The following is a 12,516-nucleotide window of genomic DNA, read 5'->3' on the forward strand; positions in this document are numbered from 1 at the left end:
ATGAGGAACAATTGTGAGACATTTGACAGAAGAGTAACATGGTCCACTTACTCTGGCCAAAGAATAGATGGTAGAAGGCCAGGCATGGAAGCAGGATAATCTGTTAGAAGTCTATCTGCGCTGATCCAAGAGAGAAATGGTGGCAGCTTGGGTCAGAGTGGTAGTAATATAGTGATGAGAAGTGACAGTACTTTGGATGTATTTTGAACATTGAGCAAATAAGACTTGTGATATATTCAACATAGGATATAAGACAAAGAAAAATCAAGAACGACTTCAAAATATTTTCCCCAAAAAATATTTTTTTGCCAAACAAGCAGAAAGATAAAGTTGTTAACCAATTGAAGAAAGGTTATTGATGGAACTAGTTTTAGGGGCAAGAGCAACAATTTTACCTTGGTTTGAGATACATATTTATCTTAAGTTTGAAATATATATTAGATATCCAAGTGGAAAAGTCAAGAGGGATGGAATATCTGGATATGGAACTGTACTGGAGGAAAAAAAAATCAGTTATCAACATGTAGATAGCATTTAAAGCCATGAAGTTTTATTAAATCACCAAAGAATTACTGCTCTGATACTAAGTTGTTGGAGAGAAAAGAAGATTATATTATAGTTCTGAGTTATAGGATCTAATGTTCAACCAAAGTGATGGGTTTGAGAGAGAATTATGGATAACTAGGCAAAAAAAAGTGTTTGTAGATATTTGTGCAGGTAGGTGTGTAGACACTCTGATAAGAGTCTATAGAGTTGTTTCCAATTATCCCAGTGAAGTATAAGTAAGGGCATCAGCTGAAGATGAGTGTGAAAGGAAATACTGACTGACTGGCTAGAGTGAAAAAGGTGTGAAATAGTGATTTTTGATAGTGGGACCACAAGTAAATTAGCAGAGCATAGCTTGAGAGCCAGGAAGCATTAAGAAGCCACACACGTATTAACTGTGATTCAGTCCATGTGGTTGCATGTTTTCCCTCCAGCCATGTGAAGCTGCACAAGACAAACACAAACTAGACAGAGTTTAGGATTTCATCATTGTTTTGGTTTAGACAAGTGTGTAAAACAAATGAGGCAAGACAGTCCTGGTGAGGGATTAAACAAAAGACAGACTCTCAGAATTGACTGTGGAATTACACTTGATAAAGAGCAGAGGGGGAAATCAAGGGGCAAAAGACAGTGGTTTGAAAGATAGTTCACCCATTGATCATATACATCTCTCTATTATCTTTTCTTCTATCTGCATTTTTATTTCTATATCTAAATCATCTATGTATACCCCATAGGAGTGAACAATGTGAAGAGAAGGGAAGAAAGTAAGGGACCCCATAGCAGGTCACTCAGACGCCCTGCCTTTCCCGCGGTGGTTGAGCCAAGTAGTGGTAAAAAGCAGGGCAGAGCAGGGTCAGGAAATGAGTATATTCCCTTATAGATTTGAGACATCCAAAAGAAAAACAAAGCAAAACAAAACAGATGTTCCCTCTCCTAGAGATTCTTGGAAAATTAGAGTCAAAAACTCTCTTAATCATCTAGGCAGACAAGTCTTAGAAATCTCACCAGATTTTCTCTTACCAATGGTGGTAGAAGAGTAGCAAAATGAATTTCAGGGCACCTGAGAGAAGCTTTATAATTGCCATGAAAAGCACTAGAATTAAAGGAGCCTTAAGGATAAGAACTGGGAATTGACACAGAACAGCAGGGTCTGTTGAGAGAAAAGCTAAGCTAGGACAGACATCTCTGTATGGACAAAGCTCTTCCACATTCCAATACCCATAGCTCTAACTTTCTATTTCTGTGATACAACATAAGTCTTCAGCAACTAAGCTGTAACACAAAGAAAGTTTAAATATCTGTCAATTAAAAACATTGGCACTTGGGATATAATTTGTGTTTACTTACAGAAAAAGAAAATAAAATTTCATGCATACCTTAATTTGTGGATTAAAATTCATATCCATCACTAATAAGGTCAAGTACCAAGCAATGTCATGAGAAAACCACTTCTGGTTTTATTACTCTACAACTTATTTATTGTAGAAAATAAGACATGGTGGTTGTGCTTGTGAAGAACCATTTATAGCTCCTCCTCCAAAAACTGTAGGTTTATAAGATACTATCACCTTTACTGAATGTACTGAAATCCAAAATTCACTTAGAATCAGAAGTCAGGAAGTCAAAATTCAATGAATCATACTTAACTCTTTCTTCTAATTCCAATGTCTTATCTATCTAATCAATGACTTTTCATTGCTTTCTTCTTTATGGCTTTTAAATCATCCCAATTCTAGTTCCTCTGACATCTAAGTAGCTCGGGAAATAGCATCGTTTTCAAGAATAATTACTACGGTATTTGAATTGCTTTCTCTCCCTTCAAACCAACACAATTATCGCTATCAATATTTTCTCAACAAGACAAAAGTGCTGTAAAATGAAAATTTGAACATGTCCCTCCCTTTCATAAAGTCAGTGAAATCCCATCACTCTTAGAATAATGTGCCAAATTACAGTGCTTTCAGGACATGGATCCTCCTTACAAACATTGCATATTTTGTTACATTTACATTAGTGTTCAACATTTTACCTATGTAGAATTATTTGCTGGTCCCTGATATGACTTACCTCTAGGCTCTTGCACAGAGTATTTCTTCTGTCTAAACTACCCATCTATTGCTCCTCCAAGGCCCACTTGGTCTTGGTCTTTGCCTGAAAAACTCTGATTAGATAAGCCCAAAAAGATGCTAAAGGTTAAGGTGCATTAAGTACAAAATGTTTTTTGCATTTAAATGTTATTCTATTTTTTTAAAAATTTTAATTCCTGTATAATTAACATACAGTAGTTATATTAGTTTCAGGTACAATCTAGTGATTCAACAATTCTATACATTACCCATGCTCATCATCACAAATATACTCTTTAATCCCTATCACCTGTTGCACCCATTCCCCCACCTATCTCACCTCTGGTAACCATCACATTGTTCTTTATAGTTAAGAGTCTGTTTCTTAGTTTATCTCTCCCTCTTTTTTCCTCCCCCTTTGTTCATTAGTTTTCATTTCTTAGATTCCACATATGAGTGAAATCATATGGTATTTGTCTTTGACATTTCACTTAGGATTATACGCTCTAGCTCCATCCATATTGTGGCAAATGGCAAGATGTCATTCTTTTTTAGGCTGAAAAATATTCCATTGTATGTAAATATAAAACATCTTTATTCATTCATCTATCACTGACACTTGAGCTGCCTCTATAATTTGGCTACTGTAAATAATGCTGCAATAAATACAGGGTGCATTTATCTTTTCGAATTAGTGTTTTTGTATTCTTTGGGTAAATACCCAGTAGTGCAATTGCTGGATCATAGAGTAGTTCTGTCTTTAATTTTTGAGGAAACTCCATGCTGTTTTCCACAGTGGGTATACCAGTTTGCAGTCCCACCAACAGTGCAATAGGGTTCCTTTTTCTCCACATCCTCGCCAACACTCGTTTCTTGTGTTTTTAATTTTAGCCATTCTGACAGCTGTGAAGTGATATTTCATTGTATTTTGATTTGCATTTCCCTGATGATGAGTGATGGTGAGCATCTTTTCATGTGTCTGCTTTGCCATTTGGATGTCTTTTTTGGAGAAATGTCTGTTCATGTCTTCTGCTCATTTTTTAATCACATTGTCTTTTGGGTATTAAGTTGTATCAGTTCTTTACATACTTTGGAAACTAACCCTTCATCAGATATGTCATTTGCAAGTATCTTTTCCCATTCACTAGGTTGCCCTTTAGTTTTGTTGATTGTTCCTTCACCGAGCAGAAGATTTTTATTTTGATGTAGTCCCAATTTAATTTTGCTTTTATTTCCCTTACCTCAGTAGACATATCTAGAAAAATGTTTCTGTGGGTGATGTCAGAGAAATTATTGCCTGTGCTCTCTTCTAGGATTTTTATGGTTTCAAGTCTCACATTTAGATCTTTAATCCATTTTGAGTTTATTTTTGTGCATGGTGTAAAAAAATGGTCCAGTTTCATTCTTTTGCATGTAGCTCTCAGTTTTCCCAACACCATTTGTTAAAGAGACTGTCTTTTTCCCATTGCATATTCTTATTTTCTTGCCTCTTTTGTCGATTGATTGCCATAAAATAATTGTTGTGCTTCTGTGCTTTCTATACTGTTCCATTAATCTATGTGCCTATTTTTGTGCCAGCATTACTCTGTTTTGGTTACTACAGCCTTGTAGTATTCCTTGAAATCTGTAATTGTGATATCTCCAGGTTTTTTTTCCTTTTTCAAGTTTGTTTTGGCTATTCAGGGTCTTTTGTGGTTCCATACAAATTTTAGGATGATTTGTTCTAGTGTTATGAAAACTATTGTTGGCATTTTGGTAGGGATTGCATTAAATTTATAGATTGCTTTGGGTAGTAGGGACATTTAAAAAAAATTTTTCTCTCAATATATGAGCATGGAATATCTTTCCATTTTTTGTGTGTCATCCTCAATTTCATTCATCAGTGGTTTATAGTTTTCAGAATACAGGTCTTTCACCTCCTTGGTTAACTTTATTTCTAGGTATTTTATTCTTTTGGGCGCAGTTGTAAGTGGGATTGCTTTCTTAATTTCTCTATAACTTCATTACTAGTGTATAGAACTGCAATAGATTTCTGTACTTTAATTCTGTATCCTGCAACCTTACTAAATTCATTTAACAGTTATAGCAGTTTTTGGTGGACTACAGGGCTTTCTGTATATAGTATCATGTCATCTGCAAATAGTGTACATTTTACTTCTTCCTTACCAATTTAGATGCTTTTTATTTCTTTTTGTTGTTTGATGGCTGTGGCTAGACTTCCAATACTATATTGAATAAAAGTGGTGAGAGTGGACATTCTTGTCTTGTCCTGATCTTAGGGGGAATCTTTCAGTTTTTCACCAAAATGTATGATGTTAGCTGTGGTTTTTTCACATAAGGTCTTTTTTATGTTGAGTTATGTTCCCTTTAAACATACTTTGCTGAGTTTTTTTTTTTCTTTTAATAATGAATAGCTATTGTATTTTGTTAAATGCTTTGTCTGCATCTATTGAAATGATTATAGAGTTTTAACCCTTTCTCTTATTGATGTGATGTATCACATTGATTGATTTGCAAATATTGAACCATTCTTGTACCCTAGGAATAAATCCCACTTGATCATGGTGAATGATTTTTTCAATATACTGTTGGATTCGGTTTGCTAATACCTTGTAGAGGATTTTTGCATCTATGTTCATCAGCTATATTGGCCTGTAATTTTTTTTCTTGTAGTGTCTTTATCTGGTTTTAGTATCAGGGTAGTACTGGTCTCATAGAATGAATTTGGAAGTTTTCCTTCCTCTTCTATTTTTTTGAAGTAGTTTGAGAAGAGTATTAACTCTTCTTTAAATGTTGGTAGAATTTACCTGTGAAGGCATCTAGTCTTGGACTTCTGTTTATTGAAAGTTTTTTGATTACTGATTTAATTTCATTGCTGGAAGTCAGTCTGTTCAAATTTTCTATTTATTCCTGATTAAATTGGGGAGATTATATATTCTAGAAATTTATCCATTTTTTGTAAGTTGTCCAATTTGTTGGCATAAAGCTTTTCATAATCTCTTAAAATCTTGTATTTCTGTGGTATCAGTTGTAATTTCTCCTTTTTCATTTCTGACTTTGAGTCCTCTCTCTCTCTCTCTCTCTCTCTGAGTCTGGCTAGACGTTTATCAATTTTACTGATCTTTTCAAAAAACCAGTTATGTCCTATTTCATTGATTTGTTTTGTTGTTGTTGTTGCTGTTGTTTTGTTTTTGTTTTTGTTTTTTTAGTTTCTATATCATTTATTTCTACTTTAATCTTTATTATTTCCTTCCTTCTACTGGTTTTTGGTTTTGTTTGTTCTTCTTTTTCTAACTCCTTTAGGTGTAAGTTTAGGTTGTTTACTTAAGACTTTTCCTGCTTCTTGAGGTAGGCCGATATTTCTATAAACTTCCTTGTAAAATAGTTTTTGTTGAATCCCAGATGTTTTGGACCATTGGGTTTTCATTTTCATTTGTCTGCACGTATTCTTTTATTTCTTCTTTAATTTCATTTTGACTCATTCATTGTTTAATAGTTTGTGATATAATCTCCATGTATTTGTGGTCTTTCCAGATTTTTTCTTGTTGTTGATTTCTAGTTTCATAGTGTTGTCATCAGAAAAGATGCATGGAATGACTTTGATCTTTTGGAATTTGTTGAGACTTGTTTTGTGGCCTAATATGTGACCTATTTTGGAGAATGTTCCATATGCACTTGAAAAGAATGTACTCTTGGGGCACCTGGGTGGCTCAGTCGTTAAGTGTCTGCCTTCGGCTCAGGTCATGATCCCAGGGTCCTGGGATTGAGCCTCACATTGGGCTCTCCACTCAGCGGGAAGCCTGCTTTTCCCTCTCCCACTCCTGCTTGTGTTCCCTCTCTCACTGTGTCTCTCTCTGTCAAATAAATAAAATCTTAAAAAAAAAAAAAAAGAAGAAAAGAATGTATTCTGCTATTTTAGGATGGAATGTTCTGAATATATCTGTAAAAACCATCAGTCTGATGTGTCATTCAAAGCTAGTGTTTCCTTATTGATTTTCTGTTTGGATGATGTGTCCATTGATTATAAATGGGATGTTAAGGTCCCCTACTACTACTGTATTACTATCAATTACTTTCTTTATATTTGTTACTAACTGCTTTAAGTATTTGGGTGCTCCCATGTTGGGTGCAAAAATATTTACAATTATTTTATCTTTTTGTTGAATTGTCCTTTTAATGATTATATAGTCTCCTTCTTTGTCTTTTGTTACAGTCTTTGTTTTAAAGTCTATTTTGTCTAATATAAATATTGCTACCTGGCTTCCATTTCACATTCATTTGCATCTCAAATGTTTCTCCATCCCTTCACTTTCAACCTGCATATGTCTTTTCTGGTTTGTTTGTTTGTTTTAATTTTAGTTAGTGAACATACAGTGAAATATTGGTTTCTGGAGTAGAATTCAGTGATTCATCACTTACATACAATACTCAGTGTTCATTACAACAAGTGCCCTCTTTAATATCCATGACCTATCTGGCCCATTGCCCACCCATATCCCTCCATCAACCTTCAGTTTGTTCACTATTGTTAAGAGTCTCTTATGGTTTATTTCCCTCCCTCTTTTTTTTTCTTCCCCCCCTTCCTATATGTTCATTTGTTTTCTTTCTTAAATTCTCCATATGAGTGAGATCATATGGTCTTTCCCTGATTGACTTATTTCATTTAACATAATTTTATTTATTTATTTATTTATTTATTTATTTATTTATTTATTTATTTATAGAAACGGGAACTCTCTTCAACTGTTGGTGAGAAAGCAAACTGGTGCATCCACTCTGAAGGTTCCTCAGAAAGATACAAATAGAACTACCCTATTATCCAGGAATTGCACTACTACATATTTATCCAAAGAATGCAAAACTACAGATTCGAAGGGGTACATGAACCCTGATGTTTATAGCAGCATTATCAACAATAGCTAAATTATGGAGAGAGCCCAAATGTCCATCAACTGATGAATGGATAAAGAAGAGGTTGTGTGTGTATATATATATATATACACACACATATACAATGTGTGTGTATATATATATATATACACACACATATACAATGGAATACTACCCAGTCATCAATCTGCATGTGTCTTTAGGTCTGAAATGAGTCTTTTGTAGGCAGCATAAGGATGGGTCTTGTTTTTTATCCATTCTGTCACTCTATGTCTTTGGAGCAGAATGTTTAGTCCATTTACATTCCAGGTAATTATCGATGGGTAAGTTTGCTATTTTGTTCCTTGTTTTATGGTTGTTTTTGTGTTTTTTCTTCATTCCTTTCTTCTCTTGCTAGCTTCTCTCATGATTAGTTGGCTTTCTTAATGATACTTGGAATCTTTTCTCTTTATTTTTTGCATATCTATTATTGGTTTTGGTTTGTTACCATTCGGTTCGTACATAACATCTTTTGTATTTAGTCGTCTATATTAAGTTGATGGATGCTGAAGTTTGAAACTATTCTTACTCCTCTGCTCCCCATGTTTTATGTATATAGTGTCATACTTTATATCCTTTTATTTTTTGAGTCCCTTGACTGATTTTTGCACATATACTTATTGTTACTGCTTTTGTGCTTCCTACTTTCCTTACTCTTGTTTATATTTTTTCCCTTCCACTCGAAGAATCCCTTTTAACATTTCTTGTAGGGCTAGTTTAGTGGTCATGTGTTCTTTTAACTTGTATTTTTCTCTGGTAAACTTTTTATCTCTCCTTCAATTCTGAATGAAATACTTACTGGATAGAGTATTTTTGGCTGCAGAGTTTTTCTTTTCAGCACTTTGGATACATCATGACACTACCCTCTGGCCTGCAAAGTTTCTGCTGAAAAATTAGCTAATAGTTTTATGGGATTTCCCTTGTATGTAACTGCTTTTATTTTTCTTTCTTTTTTTCTTCTTTTTGTTACTTTTAATATTCTCTCTTTACCACTCTGTTTTGCCATCTTAATTACTGTGTCTTGGTGTGGACCTCCTTGGGTTGATTTTGTTGGGGGATCTTTGTGCCTCCCACATCTGGATTTCTGTTTCTTTCCCCAAATTCAGGAAGTTTCATTCCAGCTATCATTTCTTCAAATACATTTTCTGCCCCTTTTCTCTCTCTTCTCCTTCTGGGATCCCTAAAATACCAATGACATTATGCTTGATGGTGTCACTGAGTTCCCTAAGTCTCTCCTCATTTTGCATTATTTTTTTCTCTCACTTGATCAGTTTCTATTACTCTATCCTCCAGGTCACTGGTTTGTCCTTTTGTTTCATCTAGTCTATTTGGTCTAGTGTATTTTTCTTTTCATTTATTGTGTTCTTCATCTCTGATTTGTACTTTTTCATTTCACTGTTAAGGGTCTTGCTGATGTTCTCCACTCTTTTCTCACATCCGGTTATTATCTTTATGATCATTACTTTAAATTTCCTATCAGGCATATTAGTTATCTTTCACTTAGGTTGCTTGCTGTGACTCTGGTTTTATTCTTTAATTTGAGACATACTCCTCTGTCTCTTCATTTTATCTAACTCTCTGTGTGTTTTTATGTGTTAAGACAGCTATGTCTATTGCACTTGAAAGTAGCGGCCTTATGAAGAAGAGATCCTGTAGTGCTCTACCATGTAGTGTCCCCTGTTCACCAGAACCTGGAACTTCAGGGGTGTTTCCTATGTGTGATGTATGGGCCCTGGTGTTGTGACTGAACTGTTCTTTCCTTCAGTGTAATCATCTACAATAGCTCTCTCTAACTGTTGTGGGCAGTGTTTGTTTCCTGTGGTGTTAGTGGGCCAGTCTTGGGACACATTGGTAGGGTTGAGTCAGACCAAGTATTTCCCAGAGATGCAGTAGCACAAAACTGCAGGGTGCTTTCCCTGCAGTGTTGTGCTCTAAGAAGTTTTTGTTGGTGTGTGGGACCTGCATTCAGACTACCATCTGCCTCCATCCCAATGCTGGGCCTTTGACTGGTGTGTGTGTTTATCTTTCCCTCTTTCTGGGGCAGGAGTCACTTTGGAGTGGTGCTGGCTACTGTAGGGGCTGCTAGCACCCTTCTAGGCTTACACTACCATCCTGTATGGGCTCTGGCCAAAAGCATATGGGAGAGGGCAAATGTGGTGAAGCACAGCACAGAAGGGCAGTGCAGTGGTGCTAGCAAGCTTTGAATGCTGAGGTCCTCTGTGGGAGGATCCCTATAGCACCTGGACTGAGGCAAGTGTCCAGAGGGGTGGATTCACAGAAGCACAATATGGAGGAGTGGGGAAGCAGTGTTAGCAAGTTAGGTAGCAAGTCTTAAGGGTGGCTGTGTGTTTATGCTGGGGGACAGGGGAGAGAAATGACACCTGCCAGTTCCTTTGTTCCTGGAGGAGTTCCCCAATGATTTCTGCCCAAATAACTCTCCCTCCCATATACCCCAAGCACCTTTTAGACTGCTGCTTCTTTGCCGTATCTTCACAGGTTATCTGTTACACTGTCTCTTTAAGGTTAGAGACTCAATTTCCTCTTTCCCACCAACTTTCCCAGAGCTGAGCCAACTGATCTTTTAAAATTCAGGTTTTAAGTCTTGCTGTTTGTAAGAACTCACAAAATTCAGCTCTTCTGGGTTTTTAAAACCAAATGTTATGGGGATTCATCTTCCCCAGTCAGGCTCCCTGGTGTGAGGGCATCTCTTTCTCTCCTCTCCCCACGTTTACAGCATCCTTCTCTCCCACAGTCCTGCAACTCTGTTTAGTTCCTCACCACATTTCTGCCCTTCCCACCCTCTTCAGTGTGGCTTCTTTTCTACATTTAGTTGTGGAGTTTATTCTGCCAGTCTTTGGGTCATTTTCTGGGTGGTTTACATTAATATGAACGTTATCCAGTTGTATCTGTGAGATGAGGAACCTAGAGTCCTCCTACTCCACCATCTTTCCCAGAAATCTTCTGGTCACTGCAGCAACCATGGTTAATCAACTTCCTCTCCTTCTGTTTTTAAACAGCTGTATCCTCTTACAGAAGAAAAATGAACTGAAGCTCAATCCCCAATTAGGCAATTGTTGGTCAAATACAACGGATTTATTTTGACTTGTTCTATCTCATTATATGTGAAGATTATTGGGAAAAAAATTGAAAAAAAAGTGTTCCTTCTGTATAAGGGAAACGTGATTTCAATGACAATACTTTCAGTTCATTTGAATTTAATAAAAACATATTCATTAATTTTGATTGCTATTACTTAAATTGTCTAACATTTTCCTGTAGCAGAATCAATGGGTAATTTCAAACTAAAAAATGGCATACAACAGTGATCTGAGGTTAGAAATATTGCTCAATCAATTTCTTCCTATGCTTTCAAAAGTCAGTGAGCTCTACCATCTTAATACTATTCTTTCTAAATCAGATAAGAAGAATGGATTTTTTTTTCTAATGTGTGAACCAAATGAGGGAATAAAGACTTAGTCATAGATTTTTCTGTACTGATACAAATTTATGAATTAATGGACAACACTTCTAAATAAGTTCATTGCCTACAGCAGTTTCACCCAAGTTATTCCATAGCAATAATACAACTGTAAATGTTTTGTTATCATCTTATGTTATTTAGTAAGATATATTTGAGAGATTTATCTCTGAATGCCAGGAATTTGCCTATTTTTAAAATACATTTGTAATACTTCTTCTTCTTGATTTGCTTAGTATTATAGGAACAACATTGTCCAAATGCCTTTGCCTCTGGCCAAAGATAGGAATCAGAAGCAGAATATAGTTCAAGTGTATTAAGGAAGTAAGATTATTTCTATATTCTGTTTCCAGTGGCTTCACTGGCATCAGCTCCTTCTCTTCATTATTCTGTCTCCTACAAAATACACCTTCCCTCTGTGTCAGCTCCTGCAAAATTTAGCCCTTGCTATAGAGCACCAGCTACAGAGCTCTCACAACATCACTTCTTTCATGTGTCCCTCCAGTCTTAGGAATGGTAGTGTTTCCTGCTGTTTCTAATCTCTGCTTACTTTCTCATAAATTGTCTTCCTTTGGTATCCAGTCACCCATGTAACCAATTCCTTGTGTTAAATTTTCTCTGATTGAAACACTTAGATGGTTTTAATTCTCCCTGCATACAAACAGATCATTGTTTCTTTTTTAGGCTTAAAGAGATAAAGACTAGAGGAACTTGGTGGCACCTGGGTGGCTCAGTTGTTAAGCGTCTGCCTTCGGCTTAGGTCATGATCCCAGAGTCCTGGGATCGAGCCCCGCATCGGGCTCCCCGCTCTGCAGGAAGCCTGCTTCTCCCTCTCCCACTCCCCCTGCTTGTGTTCCCTCTCTCACTGTGTCTCTCTCTGTCAAATAAATAAACAAAATCTTTTAAAAAAAGAAAAAGACTAGAGGAACTCTAAGGTGATTCTTCTCATAAGAGTGAATCTCTTTGATAAAACAGTACTTCCAGCACAACCCTCTAAGAAGAAAAGTCCCATGATCTTAGGAAATTAAAATGCTTATACTTCATATTATATTTTAAGAAATCTACAGGGGTGTCTGGGTGGCTCATATGGTTAAGCATCCACCTTCAGCTCAGGTCATGTTCCCAGGGTCCTGGGATCGAGCCCCACATTGGGCTCCCTGCTCAGCAAGGAGCCTGCTTCTCCCTTGCCCTCTGCTACTCCCTTTGCTTGTACTCTCTTGCTCTCTCTGTCAAATAAATAAATTAATATCTTTAAAAAAAATCTACAAAGAAAATCTCATTACTATGCCCCTGGACTTGAGTATTTTTTTTGTCTAATGTTTAAAGTCAATTAATACTATCAACTAATTTATTTCTAGTGCCTTCTATATATTTCATGATGAGGGAACAGAAGGCAAGCTGAAGACAAAGGAGAAGCTGACACCGGTGCCACAACTCTCCCACACCAGATGGGATATATGTGACATTCCTCATACACCCCTGGCTGTCCTAAAG

This window comes from Mirounga angustirostris, unplaced genomic scaffold (assembly GCF_029215605.1).
Source record: "Mirounga angustirostris isolate CCGP_5_RB_7025 unplaced genomic scaffold, mMirAng1.0.hap1 SCAF_2, whole genome shotgun sequence".
NCBI classification, from domain to species: domain Eukaryota; kingdom Metazoa; phylum Chordata; class Mammalia; order Carnivora; family Phocidae; genus Mirounga; species Mirounga angustirostris.